Source organism: Aquarana catesbeiana, linkage group LG05 (genome assembly GCF_042186555.1).
Source record: "Aquarana catesbeiana isolate 2022-GZ linkage group LG05, ASM4218655v1, whole genome shotgun sequence".
Lineage (NCBI taxonomy): Eukaryota > Metazoa > Chordata > Amphibia > Anura > Ranidae > Aquarana > Aquarana catesbeiana.
The window spans coordinates 424,854,878-424,867,960 of record NC_133328.1 but is presented as its reverse complement, the minus strand read 5'-3'; positions in this window follow the sequence as shown (position 1 = coordinate 424,867,960).

Below are 13,083 nucleotides of genomic sequence, written 5' to 3'. Positions count from 1 at the left end.
TGTGAAATTCTCTGGTCGGAACAGTAGTGTAGTTGCAGTAGGCGGATACACCCTGTGCAGAACGTGGCTGACTGGCTGTGTTGTAATGGAATGTGATTTTAGCCCTGCAGAGGAGGAGCAGTATAGAGTGCTGTAATGGGAAAGGAGCTCAGCAGCCGGGCAAAGCATCCAGGGCGGAGGGGGTGGTCAGGGGGCTTGGGGGGGGGCACAACTTAGATCTGGGAGGGCAAAGCCATGTGACACAAAATCTGGAGCCTGCAGCCCTTCAGGGGTCCCTCAGGAGGTGTTAAGGGATTTGTTTTAGCAATGTCTGATGGTTTCTCTGTCAGTGTTGGCAGGTGTTGGGGGAAGGTCACCTCCCAAAGGTGTATGTCTTTTCCCCATTGTCAGGGAAGTGGGGTAAGCGGACATCCCCGGGTGGGGGGGGTAGAGAGAATCCCAGCTGGTGACTGGGAGAAATAATAAAAAACATTTGTTGTGCTAGAAATGAAAAATCACAGATTAAGTGACATATAGTGCAAATGAATTGATTAATAAATAATGAACATTCAAAAAAATTCATAAACACAAAAATTAATATAGAAAAAATTGATAGAGTACAAAAGACAAAAAAATGATGAATGGATGAGAAAATGAATGAAAAAAAGAGTCAGTTGAGGTAGTAAATTCCAGAGGTTATCCACCTTCACCAGAGGAAAGGAAGGAGAGGGGGAGAAGGAGAAAGGATCTCAATCTGAGGAGAAGCTCCCACTCTGTAAGTGGGAGCCCTTACCCGAACAGGTGGACCCCCTCAAGAGCGAGGTCGTATACGCAGGAAGATTAAGCCCTCTGCGGGGACTGGTAGGTCTCCGGCACCCCTGAAAAACTCCTTTTATGAACGAGAGCCACTCAACGGGGGGTGATGGAACCAAAGAAGCAAGCAATCCAATTCAAACAGGTGGACCCCCACAAAGGCAAGGTCGTATGCACAGGCAGATAAAAACCCTCTGCGAGGACTGGTAGATCTCCAGCACCCCCAGGATCCTCCTATTATGGACGGGAGCCACTCAGTGTTACTAAACCCAGTAATATGAAAATAGTTCATCCACACACACAGTTTTTAAATCTTCTTTTTACATTAAAATACTGCCACTGTGTACCTTTTTGGATGAACAGTATACCATGGTTACATGATAATCTGCACAGTTTCTCCAGTGCTGAGAGTTCAGGTAGGAGGAGATTTCCACTACAGCCTGTATACACGCCCAAATGTGTAATGTCAATATCATGTGACCTGGCTAGCTCTGAGAACAAGTAAATGTATTCTTCAGCAACAAAGACACAACTGAGCATGTGCAGGTCGGCTACCCTGCCTGTGTTAGCTGGCTTTCCCCAGATAGACAGTGTAGGAGGGGGAAGATCTATGCATACAGAATAAAACTGCCTTTTTACACAATGCAGAGGATTAACCCCTTCAGTTCCACAGTGAGTATAACAAGCATGCTATGCTGCATATGCAGATTGATTTTAAAATATGTGTATATTGCCGTGTTAATATGTAAATAAAATTGTATAAAAGAGGGTTGGTGCTGTGCTGTTAGACAAAGGTAAAACTAAAACAACCCAAACCTCATAAAATGTAGGAAGCAATATGCAATAATGCTAAAGGTATTAGTATAAGTGCAAAACAAAATAATAAATATTAAGGTCTCAGATGTACAAAAACATATATAATAGTGTGTACACTCTCCAAATGAGTGTAATGATACCGTGACTTATCCTTAAAGTGCAAAAGTAGAAGTGCAAAATTATGCAACATTAAAAAGTGCCAAAGTGATAGTCCTCTTCCATAAAAGGAACAATGTGCAAAGTGCCAAAAAAGTGCAAAAAATAGTAATATCTCTTTTTCTGTGCAACAACCGCAATGTGCAAAGTGCCAGAGATTAGTTCTCTCCTCTTCTGTGCAAAAACACACTAGTGGAAATGGCCTCTTACCTTGCGGTTATGAGGCAACCGCATGTGTATAAATTAGGAATCAGTGTTCACATTGCTTGCTTCTCCATAACATACTCCCGGGCCAGTGGCGTGGATCTATTGTAATCAATAGTCTTTTTCTCCCAATAGATACATGTGTAGTATATCAATTTTGACGCAATGCAGCCATGAGCGCGGCAATGCAATCAATTTTGACGCAATGCAGCCATGAGCGTGGCAATGCAATCGATTTTGACGCAATGCAGCCATGAGCGCAGCAATGCAATCAATTTTGACGCAATGCAGCCATGAGTGCAGCAATGCAATCAATTTTGACGCAATGCAGCCATGAGTGTGGCAATTCACACAATTTTAACAGGCATCCGTGGACCTTCAAAAATGCAGATGAAACACGGTTTGAGGCTCGTGTAGACTTAGGTGGGTAGGAAAATCGAGTGAACGATCGTCCAGTTTCCCTCAAGGTTTCACAGATTTTTTGGACTTGCAGAATGGAACTGGAGCTTGAAAAGAGAAAACTTCACAATTTCAAATACAGCAGATAGCATTTCTTTTTCTGGTCTATGCTCCATCTAGTTGTAGGTCACTCCGATCATCTTCAGCTCGGTCACTCTCAGGTAGTTCTCCTCATCTGCATTTTTGAAGGTCCATGAATGCCTGTCAAAATTGTGCGCATTGCCACGCTTATGGCTGCATTACATCAAAATTGATATACTACACATGTATTTATTGTGGGAAAAAGACTATTGATTACAATAGATCCACGTCACTGGCCCGGAAGTATGTTATGGAGAAGCAAGCAATGTGAATACTGATTCCTAATTTATACACATGCGGTTGCCTCATAAACGCAAGGTAAGAGGCCATTTCCACTAGTGTGTTTTTGCACAGAAGAGGAGAGAACTAATCTCTGGCATTTTGCACATTGCGGTTGTTGCACAGAAGAAGAGATATTACTATTTTTTGCACTTTTTTGGCACTTTACACATTGTTCCTTTTATGGAAGAGGACTATCACTTTGGCACTTTTTAATGTTGCATAATTTTGCACTTCTACTTTTGCACTTTAAGGGTAAGTCACGATATCATTACACTCATTTAGAGAGTGTACACACTAATATATGTGTTTTTGTACATCTGAGACCTTAATATTTATTATTTTGTTTTGCACTTATACTATAACCTTTAGCATTATTGCATATTGCTTCCTACATTTTATATGAGGTTCAGGTTGTTTTAGTTTTACCTTTGTCACCAACAATCTTTTATACAGACTGATTTTACTGTTGTGGGTTTAGTAACACTTTAAGCTTTGTAAATGTGACCCCCTTCTGAGAACACTGTATGCCCAGGATTCTAGTCTTGCAGTAATGTAGGTCCAATCCTTGATAATCTTTCAAAGTCTTATCAGAACTTGAGGTGAGAGGATAAGAAGGTCAAGACTCAAAAAATCCATTAATGTGGTGGGGGTCCAATTCTCAGAAAAAAGTTAACGTTTTACTTTGACTACGTTCCAGCTCTCTGATTGCAGTTTCAGGATATGGATTCTCATGTACACAGCCTAATTTCTCCAGGCACATAGCTTGCAAGAGGGCCAAGCCCTCTAGTTCCTGAGTTACAGCTCATGGTCCTTCAGCAAGGCACAGCTGTCTGCTGGACTAAAGAACCCCATATAGATTTGTGCTCAACTGTTTTAAGGCTTGGTCTAACCTCCCAATGACAAACTCCTCAGGGATTGACCAGCTAACAAAACAGGCAATGCTCTTTGAGTTATACCCCTGGTACAAAGCTTACTCAACAGAGTCTGGTTGTTCTGGGTGCTGCCCCTGGCATTTATGATTGGGCATTTATGATTCTCTCTTCACAGGTAAATCTGCGTTTATACTTCCATCTACCTAACTCTTCTCTCCTCTATTCTGTTTCTGACCACCTCTATGACAAAATCTCTCCCCTGTCCTGCCCCAACCAAGCCACTTCCATCTACAATAAATCCCTGTCCTCCACCTTGGACAAGCCCGCTCCCCTCACTACACGCAGAATCAGGCCTCGACGCCTACAACCCTGGCAAACAGATGATACTAAAATTCTCAAAAAACGTAGTCGCGCTCTTGGGCGTCTGTGGCACAAGTCTCTCAAAGAATTCAGCCAATACAAATCTGCCCTCCAAAAATACTATTCTCTCCTCCACACTGCCAAGCAAACCTGTTTTACAACTCTTATTAACACCTTCTCATCCAGTCCCCGTAAACTCTTCTCTACCTTCAACTCTCTACTTCGTCCTCCACCGACTCCACCCACTGACTCACTCACTGCCCACGAGATTGCTAATCACTTCAAAAACAAGATTGATACATTCCGTGATGAAATCTCCACTCTACAGGTATCTCCCCCAGTTAAGACCCCATATCAACAGGTACAACTGACACTCCCCTTATTCAAATCTGCTACTAAAAACGAAGTTGCTAAACTCCTTTCTAACGCCTACCTAACCACCTGTCCCCTGGACCCTTTTCCCTCTCAAATACTACGGTCGCCCTCTTACTCTATCCTACACTCTCTACCCCACATCTTCAATCTCTCCCTCACCTCTGGCATTTTCCCCAATGCTCTAAAACATGCACTGGTCACCCCATACTTAAAAAGCCATCCTTGGACCCTACCAATCTTAACAACCTACGCCCTATCTCCTTGCTCCCCTTTTCCTCTAAACTCCTTAAACGCCTGGTTTACAACCAACTGAGTGACCACCTCATCAAAAATAACTTTCTTGATCCCCTTCAATCTGGATTTCACCCTCAACACTCCACAGAAATTGCTCTTTTAAAACTCACAAATGACCTACTAACTGCAAAAACCAACGGACACTATTCTGTACTCCTACTTCTGGACCTTGCAGCTGCCTTTGACATGGTTGACCACCCCCTCCTCCTCAAAAAACTTTACTCCCTCAGTCTCCATGACTGTGCTCTTCAGTGGCTCTCATTCTACCTATCCCAATGAACCTTCAGTGTCACTTACAATTCTACTTCCTCCACTCCTCTTCCCTTCTCCTTCGGGGTCCCCCAAGGTTCTGTTCTTGGACCTCTTTTATTTTCAATCTACAACTCTTCCCTGGGTCAGCCGATAGCATCTCACAGCCTTTCATTTCTATGCTGATGACACACAAATCTATCTCTCCACCCCTCAACTCACTCCATCAGTCTCTTCACGCATCACTAACCTACTAACAGACATATCTGTATGGATTTCACACCACTTCCTCAAACTCAACTTGTCCAAAACCAAGCTTATCATATTTCCTCCCCCACGTGCCTCTTCCCCTGACTTCTCTGTCAAGAGCAATGGCACAACCATCCACCCATCCCCACATGTCAGCATGCTAGGTGTTATCCTGGACTCTGAACTCTCCTTTCGGCTTCACATCCAATAACTTTCCAAAGCTTGCCGCCTCAACCTCCACAACATCTTTAAACTACGTCCCTTTCTAACCAATAAAACCACAAAACTCCTGATTCACTCCCTGGTTATCTCTTGCCTTGACTACTGCAACTCCCTCCTCATTGGCTTACCTTTAAATAGACTATACCCCCTTCAGTCCATTATGAATGCTGCTGCCAGACTCATCCACCTTACAATCCGCTCAGTGTTTGCTACCCCTCTCTGCCAATCCCTCCTTTGGCTGCCACTCGCCCAACGAATTAAATTCAAAATACTAACAATAAGTTACAAAGCCATCCACAACTCTGCCCCCAGCTACATCACTAGCTTAGTCTCAAAATACCAACCTAATCGCCCTCTTCGTTCCTCCCAAGACCTCCTGCTCTCTAGCTCCCTCATCACCTCCTCCCATATCCGCCTCCAGGACTTCTCCTGAGCCTCGCCCATCCTCTGGAATTCGCTACCCCAATCTGTCAGAAGGTCTCCAAATTTATCCACTTTTAGGCAATCCCTGAAAACCTTCCTCTTCAGAGAAGCCTATCCTGCCTCCATCTAACAACTGCACGATTTTCTCCATTAGCTCATCCCCCACAGCTATTACCCTTTTGTATAACTTGACCCTCCCTCCTAGATTGTAAGCTCTAACGAGCAGGGCTCCGATTCCCCCCTGTATTGAATTGTATTGTAATTGTAATGTTGTAAAGCGCTATATAAATCCTATATAATAATAATAAATGGGAAACCTCAAGGTGTGGAGTCTAAGTGACAGCTTGGTCCTCACCAGAGCACCAGCCATGGAGTGATAGGCTGGTGACCCTGATGGCTACTTTGCTGCTATGTGTCGTCAGGTTGACACCCTTTGGATTTGCCCTGCCAAAGTTTTAGCAGGGGGATGGCTACTTTGAGTTGACAGAACAAAAGATGAAGGCAGCAAACACAAGAGTAGTCAGGGTCAGAGCAGAGGTCGAGGCAGGCAATAAGCAAGATTCTAGTTGGGATCTAAGCAGAGGTCAAGGCAGGTGGCGAGCAAGAGAGAAATGAGGTCCAGGTGTGGGTCTTGGCGACAGTAAACAAGAGAGTAGATAGGTCAACCCAGATCGCCAACAAACAGGCAACTGGCAAACAAGTATTATAGCTCCTTAGGTCTTAGGTAACTTACGATAATACACAGCACTAGCTACCTCAAAGGCTGGGGCTTAAATACTATTTTGGTCTGGGGACATGCATAGAGTTGTTTTGGGCAACATCAACAGCGCTGGCAAGAATTCTTGAAGTCCTATCAGGGTTTCTGAAAAAAGCGGGAGCTCTGGAAGTACGTGTCAGGGATTCTGCGAGTTGCAAAACACTGGTAGATAGTGTAACATATAAATCCTCAATACAACCATTTAAAAGAGGCTTTCAAAAAACAGCAAAACATTTGAATCATAATAGGGCTGTTTGGGAACAAACCCCCACAGTAGAAGAGGGTTCTTGTTTTTTAAATTGCATTACAGTATGGTATCTGGTCAGTTTACATGTAAAGAATGCAAACCTGCTGACTGACAATCATTGTAAATGTATATGTTTCTATTGAAAACAGGAGAAAATGGAGCCATTTGAAGTAGAGATAAAATACTGATGTATGAGATAAAATACCAATTCATGAAAAATAGAGGCTTTCAATGGTAAAATATATATTTCATGTAAAATTACCTGTAAAATTATTCTACAGATTAGAAAATGTAGGCATCTTAATGAATTGGACCTCTCTGAATCTCTAATGCCCTGTACACACGACCGGTTTTCCCGTCGGAATAAACTCTGAAGGTTTTTCCAACGGAGTTCCGACGGAATTCCGCTCAAGCTGTCTTGCATACACACGGTCACACCAAATTCCGACCGTCCAGAACGCGGTGATGTACAACACGTACAACGGGACTAGAAAATGGAAGTTCAATAGCCAGTAGCCAATAGCTTCCGTCTCGTATTTGCTTCAGAGCATGCGTCGTTTTTGATACGTCGGAACAGCATACAGATGAGCGGTGTTCCCGATAGGAATTGGTTCCATCGGAAAAATTTAGATGTTCTCTTTCTAGGTCCGTCAGAATTTTCAACGTAAAAAGTCCGATGGGGCATACACACGATCGGAATATACAATGAAAAGCTCCCGTCTGACTTTTTCTGTTGGATATTTCGCTCGTGTGTACACGTGTGTACACGGCATAAGACAAAAAAATGAATACACCCAGCCTCAGTTGACAGCAAAATATATTTTATAAAATGGGGCAACAAACAAACTGTGCACACACTCCACAATTTGAGCTCCAAGCCAGAGCTCTGGCATTCCTCTAGGCATGTAACTTGACTTTTCTCTACTGCAGTTAAGCAATACAGCTTGGTCACCTCCCTGCCATCAGTTTGTGAAGCCTGCGAAGAAGCAACAGGAGACCAATGAGCTTCCTCTTCTGCTCACTGCCCAGTTTCCTTCTGTCAGTATGTTCCTTATCAGCACATGTTCAGGTAGCACATGTTTAAAGCCCTATTGGTTCCTAGCACTTGCCCTTCTTTCTTAAACCTGAATGCTGCTGTATCGCCATGTGTTCACCAAATCAAAGTTTGTCAGCAGGCGAATGAACCTGGTGTCCTGGTTTTCCCCAGGAGCATGCATCCCCAGTGACATGCGGTCCAAACAAGGGTTTGTGACCATATTGAAGTCTCCTAGCCATACGGCTGGTACAGGTATGTGGCCAAAAAACAAGAACCCCTCACTAAGAATATTGGCACTATAGGGCGGTGGGATTTACCAAGCCAGGATTAGCAACAGATCACCCGCCACCTTGGCCAGCAGAAACACATATCTGCCCTGGAGGTCTGACACCGCCACCTGAAGTTCAAAGGGCACTGACTTAGCTACGAGCATCAAGACACCCCTGGAGAAGGCGGTATGAGTGGTATAAAATACCAATTCATGAAAAATAGAGGCTTTCAATGGTAAAATATATATTTCATGTAAAATTACCTGTAAAATTATTCTACAGATTAGAAAATGTAGGCATCTTAATGAATTGGACCTCTCTGAATCTCTAATGCCCTGTACACACGACCGGTTTTCCCGTCGGAATAAACTCTGAAGGTTTTTCCAACGGAGTTCCGACGGAATTCCGCTCAAGCTGTCTTGCATACACACGGTCACACCAAATTCCGACCGTCCAGAACGCGGTGATGTACAACACGTACAACGGGACTAGAAAATGGAAGTTCAATAGCCAGTAGCCAATAGCTTCCATCTCGTATTTGCTTCAGAGCATGCGTCGTTTTTGATACGTCGGAACAGCATACAGATGAGCGGTGTTCCCGATAGGAATTGGTTCCATCGGAAAAATTTAGATGTTCTCTTTCTAGGTCCGTCAGAATTTTCAACGTAAAAAGTCCAATGGGGCATACACACGATCGGAATATACAATGAAAAGCTCCCGTCTGACTTTTTCTGTTGGATATTTCGCTCGTGTGTACACGTGTGTACACGGCATAAGACAAAAAAATGAATACACCCAGCCTCAGTTGACAGCAAAATATATTTTATAAAATGGGGCAACAAACAAACTGTGCACACACTCCACAATTTGAGCTCCAAGCCAGAGCTCTGGCATTCCTCTAGGCATGTAACTTGACTTTTCTCTACTGCAGTTAAGCAATACAGCTTGGTCACCTCCCTGCCATCAGTTTGTGAAGCCTGCGAAGAAGCAACAGGAGACCAATGAGCTTCCTCTTCTGCTCACTGCCCAGTTTCCTTCTGTCAGTATGTTCCTTATCAGCACATGTTCAGGTAGCACATGTTTAAAGCCCTATTGGTTCCTAGCACTTGCCCTTCTTTCTTAAACCTGAATGCTGCTGTATCGCCATGTGTTCACCAAATCAAAGTTTGTCAGCAGGCGAATGAACCTGGTGTCCTGGTTTTCCCCAGGAGCATGCATCCCCAGTGACATGCGGTCCAAACAAGGGTTTGTGACCATATTGAAGTCTCCTAGCCATACGGCTGGTACAGGTATGTGGCCAAAAAACAAGAACCCCTCACTAAGAATATTGGCACTATAGGGCGGTGGGATTTACCAAGCCAGGATTAGCAACAGATCACCCGCCACCTTGGCCAGCAGAAACACATATCTGCCCTGGAGGTCTGACACCGCCACCTGAAGTTCAAAGGGCACTGACTTAGCTACGAGCATCAAGACACCCCTGGAGAAGGCGGTATGAGTGGTATGAAACGCCCACTTGATCCAGGGACACCGCAGCACCCGCTGCATGGACCCCACCATGTGGATCTCAACTAGGACAATAATATCCGTGCGCTGTTTCTTCAGGAAAGACAAGGCAGCAGTGCACTTCAGCCTATCCCTGAGGCCCCGGACATTCCATGTGAGGAATCTTAGTCTGGCAATGGTGTGGGCATAGGGCAAAGCAAAAGCATGCCGTTCTCAGGCAGCTCATACCAACAGAAAAACACTTAGCATTGTACACCAGCAAGTCAATACATAGGTAAGCAGTAGTACATAAATGGACAAGTATAGTAGACAGTCATAAAAAAAAAATTCACCAGTGAAAAGAAAAAAGGGGGAGAAACACCCTAACCCTCCCAGCTCTACACACACACCAACTTGTGTGAGCATATGACCCAAAACCAAGAATAAAACATAGCAGTACCCAAAGTACATACCAGCTTCGTGCCTGATGCATCAGGGCCACTAACTGGGGTAGGAAACTTTAACAAAAAATAATCCAGCAGAGGGGCGAAAATTCTCTGACAAACACTGTGGGCAGGTAGACATCGGGATGGGGTAACCCGTTGGTTGTGATGGCTGCGAAAGTTCGCCCACAGAGCCGAACCATGTGAGCCGAACCATGTCCGCCAGCGGTGAAGAAACGTGATGCGGTTCCATATATGAACAATGAAATATATTAAGAGAAGCGATCCGGTAGGTATGCTGCCCAACCGAAAATTTAAAACAGGTGCAACCGAACAGCAGAAAAGTAGCACTGGTATTATAATAACAGCCAGGAGATCAATTTCAGTGCCCTTAGCAAATGGGAAATTGGAAAGTAGAAGACACGGGCAGCATCAAGTATGTAGAAGGCAACAGTAAAGAGCAGATGCCCCTGTAGTACTCACGGCTCAGGCAGGATTTGTGTGATCAAGCCAGTCAGCGGCCGCCTCTGGTTCCTCAAAAAAGTGGACACGGTCTTCTCCAACTACCCTGGGTCAAGCTGGAAATAGCATGGCATATTTCAAATGGGGAACATGTAAACGCCACTTGATCTCTGTGAATTGGCTGTGATTTCTTTGGACCTCAGCGGAGAAGTCAGGGAATGCCAGAATTTGATGGTTGTGTAGAGGTATGTTACCCACGACATGAGGAGGTGCCCCTTGAGGCGTTTTTTTTTAAGGCATCCTGTGGGCCCGTTCCACTACGAACGATTGTGAGAAGGCCACTCTCCCATAACGAGTAGTTCCTTTAAGAAGGTAGCCGGGTTGGTACCCTCTTCGCCCTCCGGGAGCCCTACGAAACGGAGATTGTTGCGCCTCATCCGATTCTCTAAGTCATCCTGTTTTTACTGAATCTGAGCAATGAGGCAGTTTGCCTGATCTGCCTATTCCTGCAGGGGTGGGGGAGCTTCCTCCACTTGATTCAGGCGTTGATCCGACTCACCAACTCTTTCCCAGAGATGTTGCATTACCTGGCAAAGCAGGGAGATGTCCACCTTCACCTCCTGTATCGTAGTAGTGAGGGAAGTCTGGCAGCCACCGATCGCGTCCAAGATCTCAGTCTTGTCAGCCTCACGGGAGGAGGAGGGAGAAGACAGAGAGCCTCCAACTTTGGCCTGTGTGCCTCCATCCACGCGGCGGTAACGATCGAGCTTCGCGACCGTGTCAGTCTTATTCTGAGGAGGCAACATCATTCCAGGGTACACTGAGGCACTACAGGTAAATTACGGGTGTTAGGTCCAAGAGGAGAAGGACAGGATAGCATATTCAGGATCACGCTGGCGGAGCTTAGCTCAATCACGTCTTACTGCATGCAGGCTTACGCTCCTCCCCTGAATGCTGCTGTATAGAAGAATACAGAAGTTTATACCAAGACAAATTTTATTGTGTGCTTTTTTTGTCTATGTTTCCAAGCATTAATAAAAGAAAATGTGGAGATGGATCAGCAGTCACAGTTCCATTCTAAGTAAAGTGCTGCTAAATCCATTACTTAAAGCAGTGTTTCTCAACTCCAGTCCTCAAGGCGCCTCAACAGGTCATGTTTTCAGGCCTTCCATTATTTTGCACGGGTGATTTGATCAGTTTCACTGCCTGAGTAATTACCACAGCCGTTACATCTGAGGGAAAACCTGAAAACATGACCTGTTGGTGCGCCTTGAGGACTGGAGTTGAGAAACACTGACTTACAGGATTAGAAATTCAAAACATATTATTATTTAATTCTATTCCACTCTCTCCCATATATATATATATATATATATATATACATATGGGTTATATTTGCTATTTTTTTAAATACTGTTTTAGCAATGATATGATGAATACGTTTACAAAGCATCATCATTTATTGTTGCAACACACCAAACATGTTGAGCAAGTTACTGTAGATGCAAAAATATGACATAATATAATTATAGGTCAGATATAATATATCATTAATACTCAGTACATTATGGCTCACATAACCATTATTGTATGCCAATTGCATATTTAAAAAAAAATTTTTTTGTTTGCTTGTTATCCATTGAATGAAAACAATATAAATCTGTGATTTAATGTATAAATCATCTGAAAAGACTTTCCCTGGAATTCATAAAGACTGGCGCAGAGAGATTTTGCGAAAGTATCTCTTATGCATTCTAAAAAGTGGTGCAGCATGTGCCAAATTCATGTACCTGTCCAGAACTTGTACATGAATTGTTAGAATGTATGAGAGACACTGTTAGAATGTATGAGACACTCGTAAAATTTGTCTGCGCCAGTTTCTCTTTGTACACCATAAGAGAGTTGGTCTTAATTAGCTCCACTTTCATAATATATGAAATGTCAGTATTTTACTTCGATTTTGGTGCATGCAGAACTACCTGAATTTGGTGCATGAGTCGCTGTCAGAACCAAAAGTGGCGCAAATACTTAATGCTTCTTGGCGCAATACAGTAACTAGAAAGATTAACGCCAGAAAATTGGCATAGCAGCTTTACTGAATTCCCCCCATTGTCTCTTTTGCCCCTAAAAATAAGTTGTCCCCTGCCTTTCATTTTTTCAAAACTGTGATGCAAAATGACAACAGATATCGGGTGTCATTCAGGCACTTCTATTGAAGGCCAAGTATTCAGAGCAACCACAATAGTTTCTTACAAATAAGTGAACTAATGAGCCAAGGAGAATGTGGAAACGGGCCATGATAATCTAACATGATTTCATGGTCCAATAAAATGAGGAAAAGAATTGATGTGGGGTGGGAAAGATAGAAGTCCAATGGACTGTTTTATGCTTTCTCTACCAGAAAGTGGTGAATGAGAAGGAGGGTATTGTCATTATTTTATTTAAGATTTTTGTAAACTGCAGTAAACAGTTTATGGGGCAGATAAACTGCTCATAGGCCCACCTGACATTGCCGCACCTCCTTCTAGACATTGTAGGTTCAGCAGGACA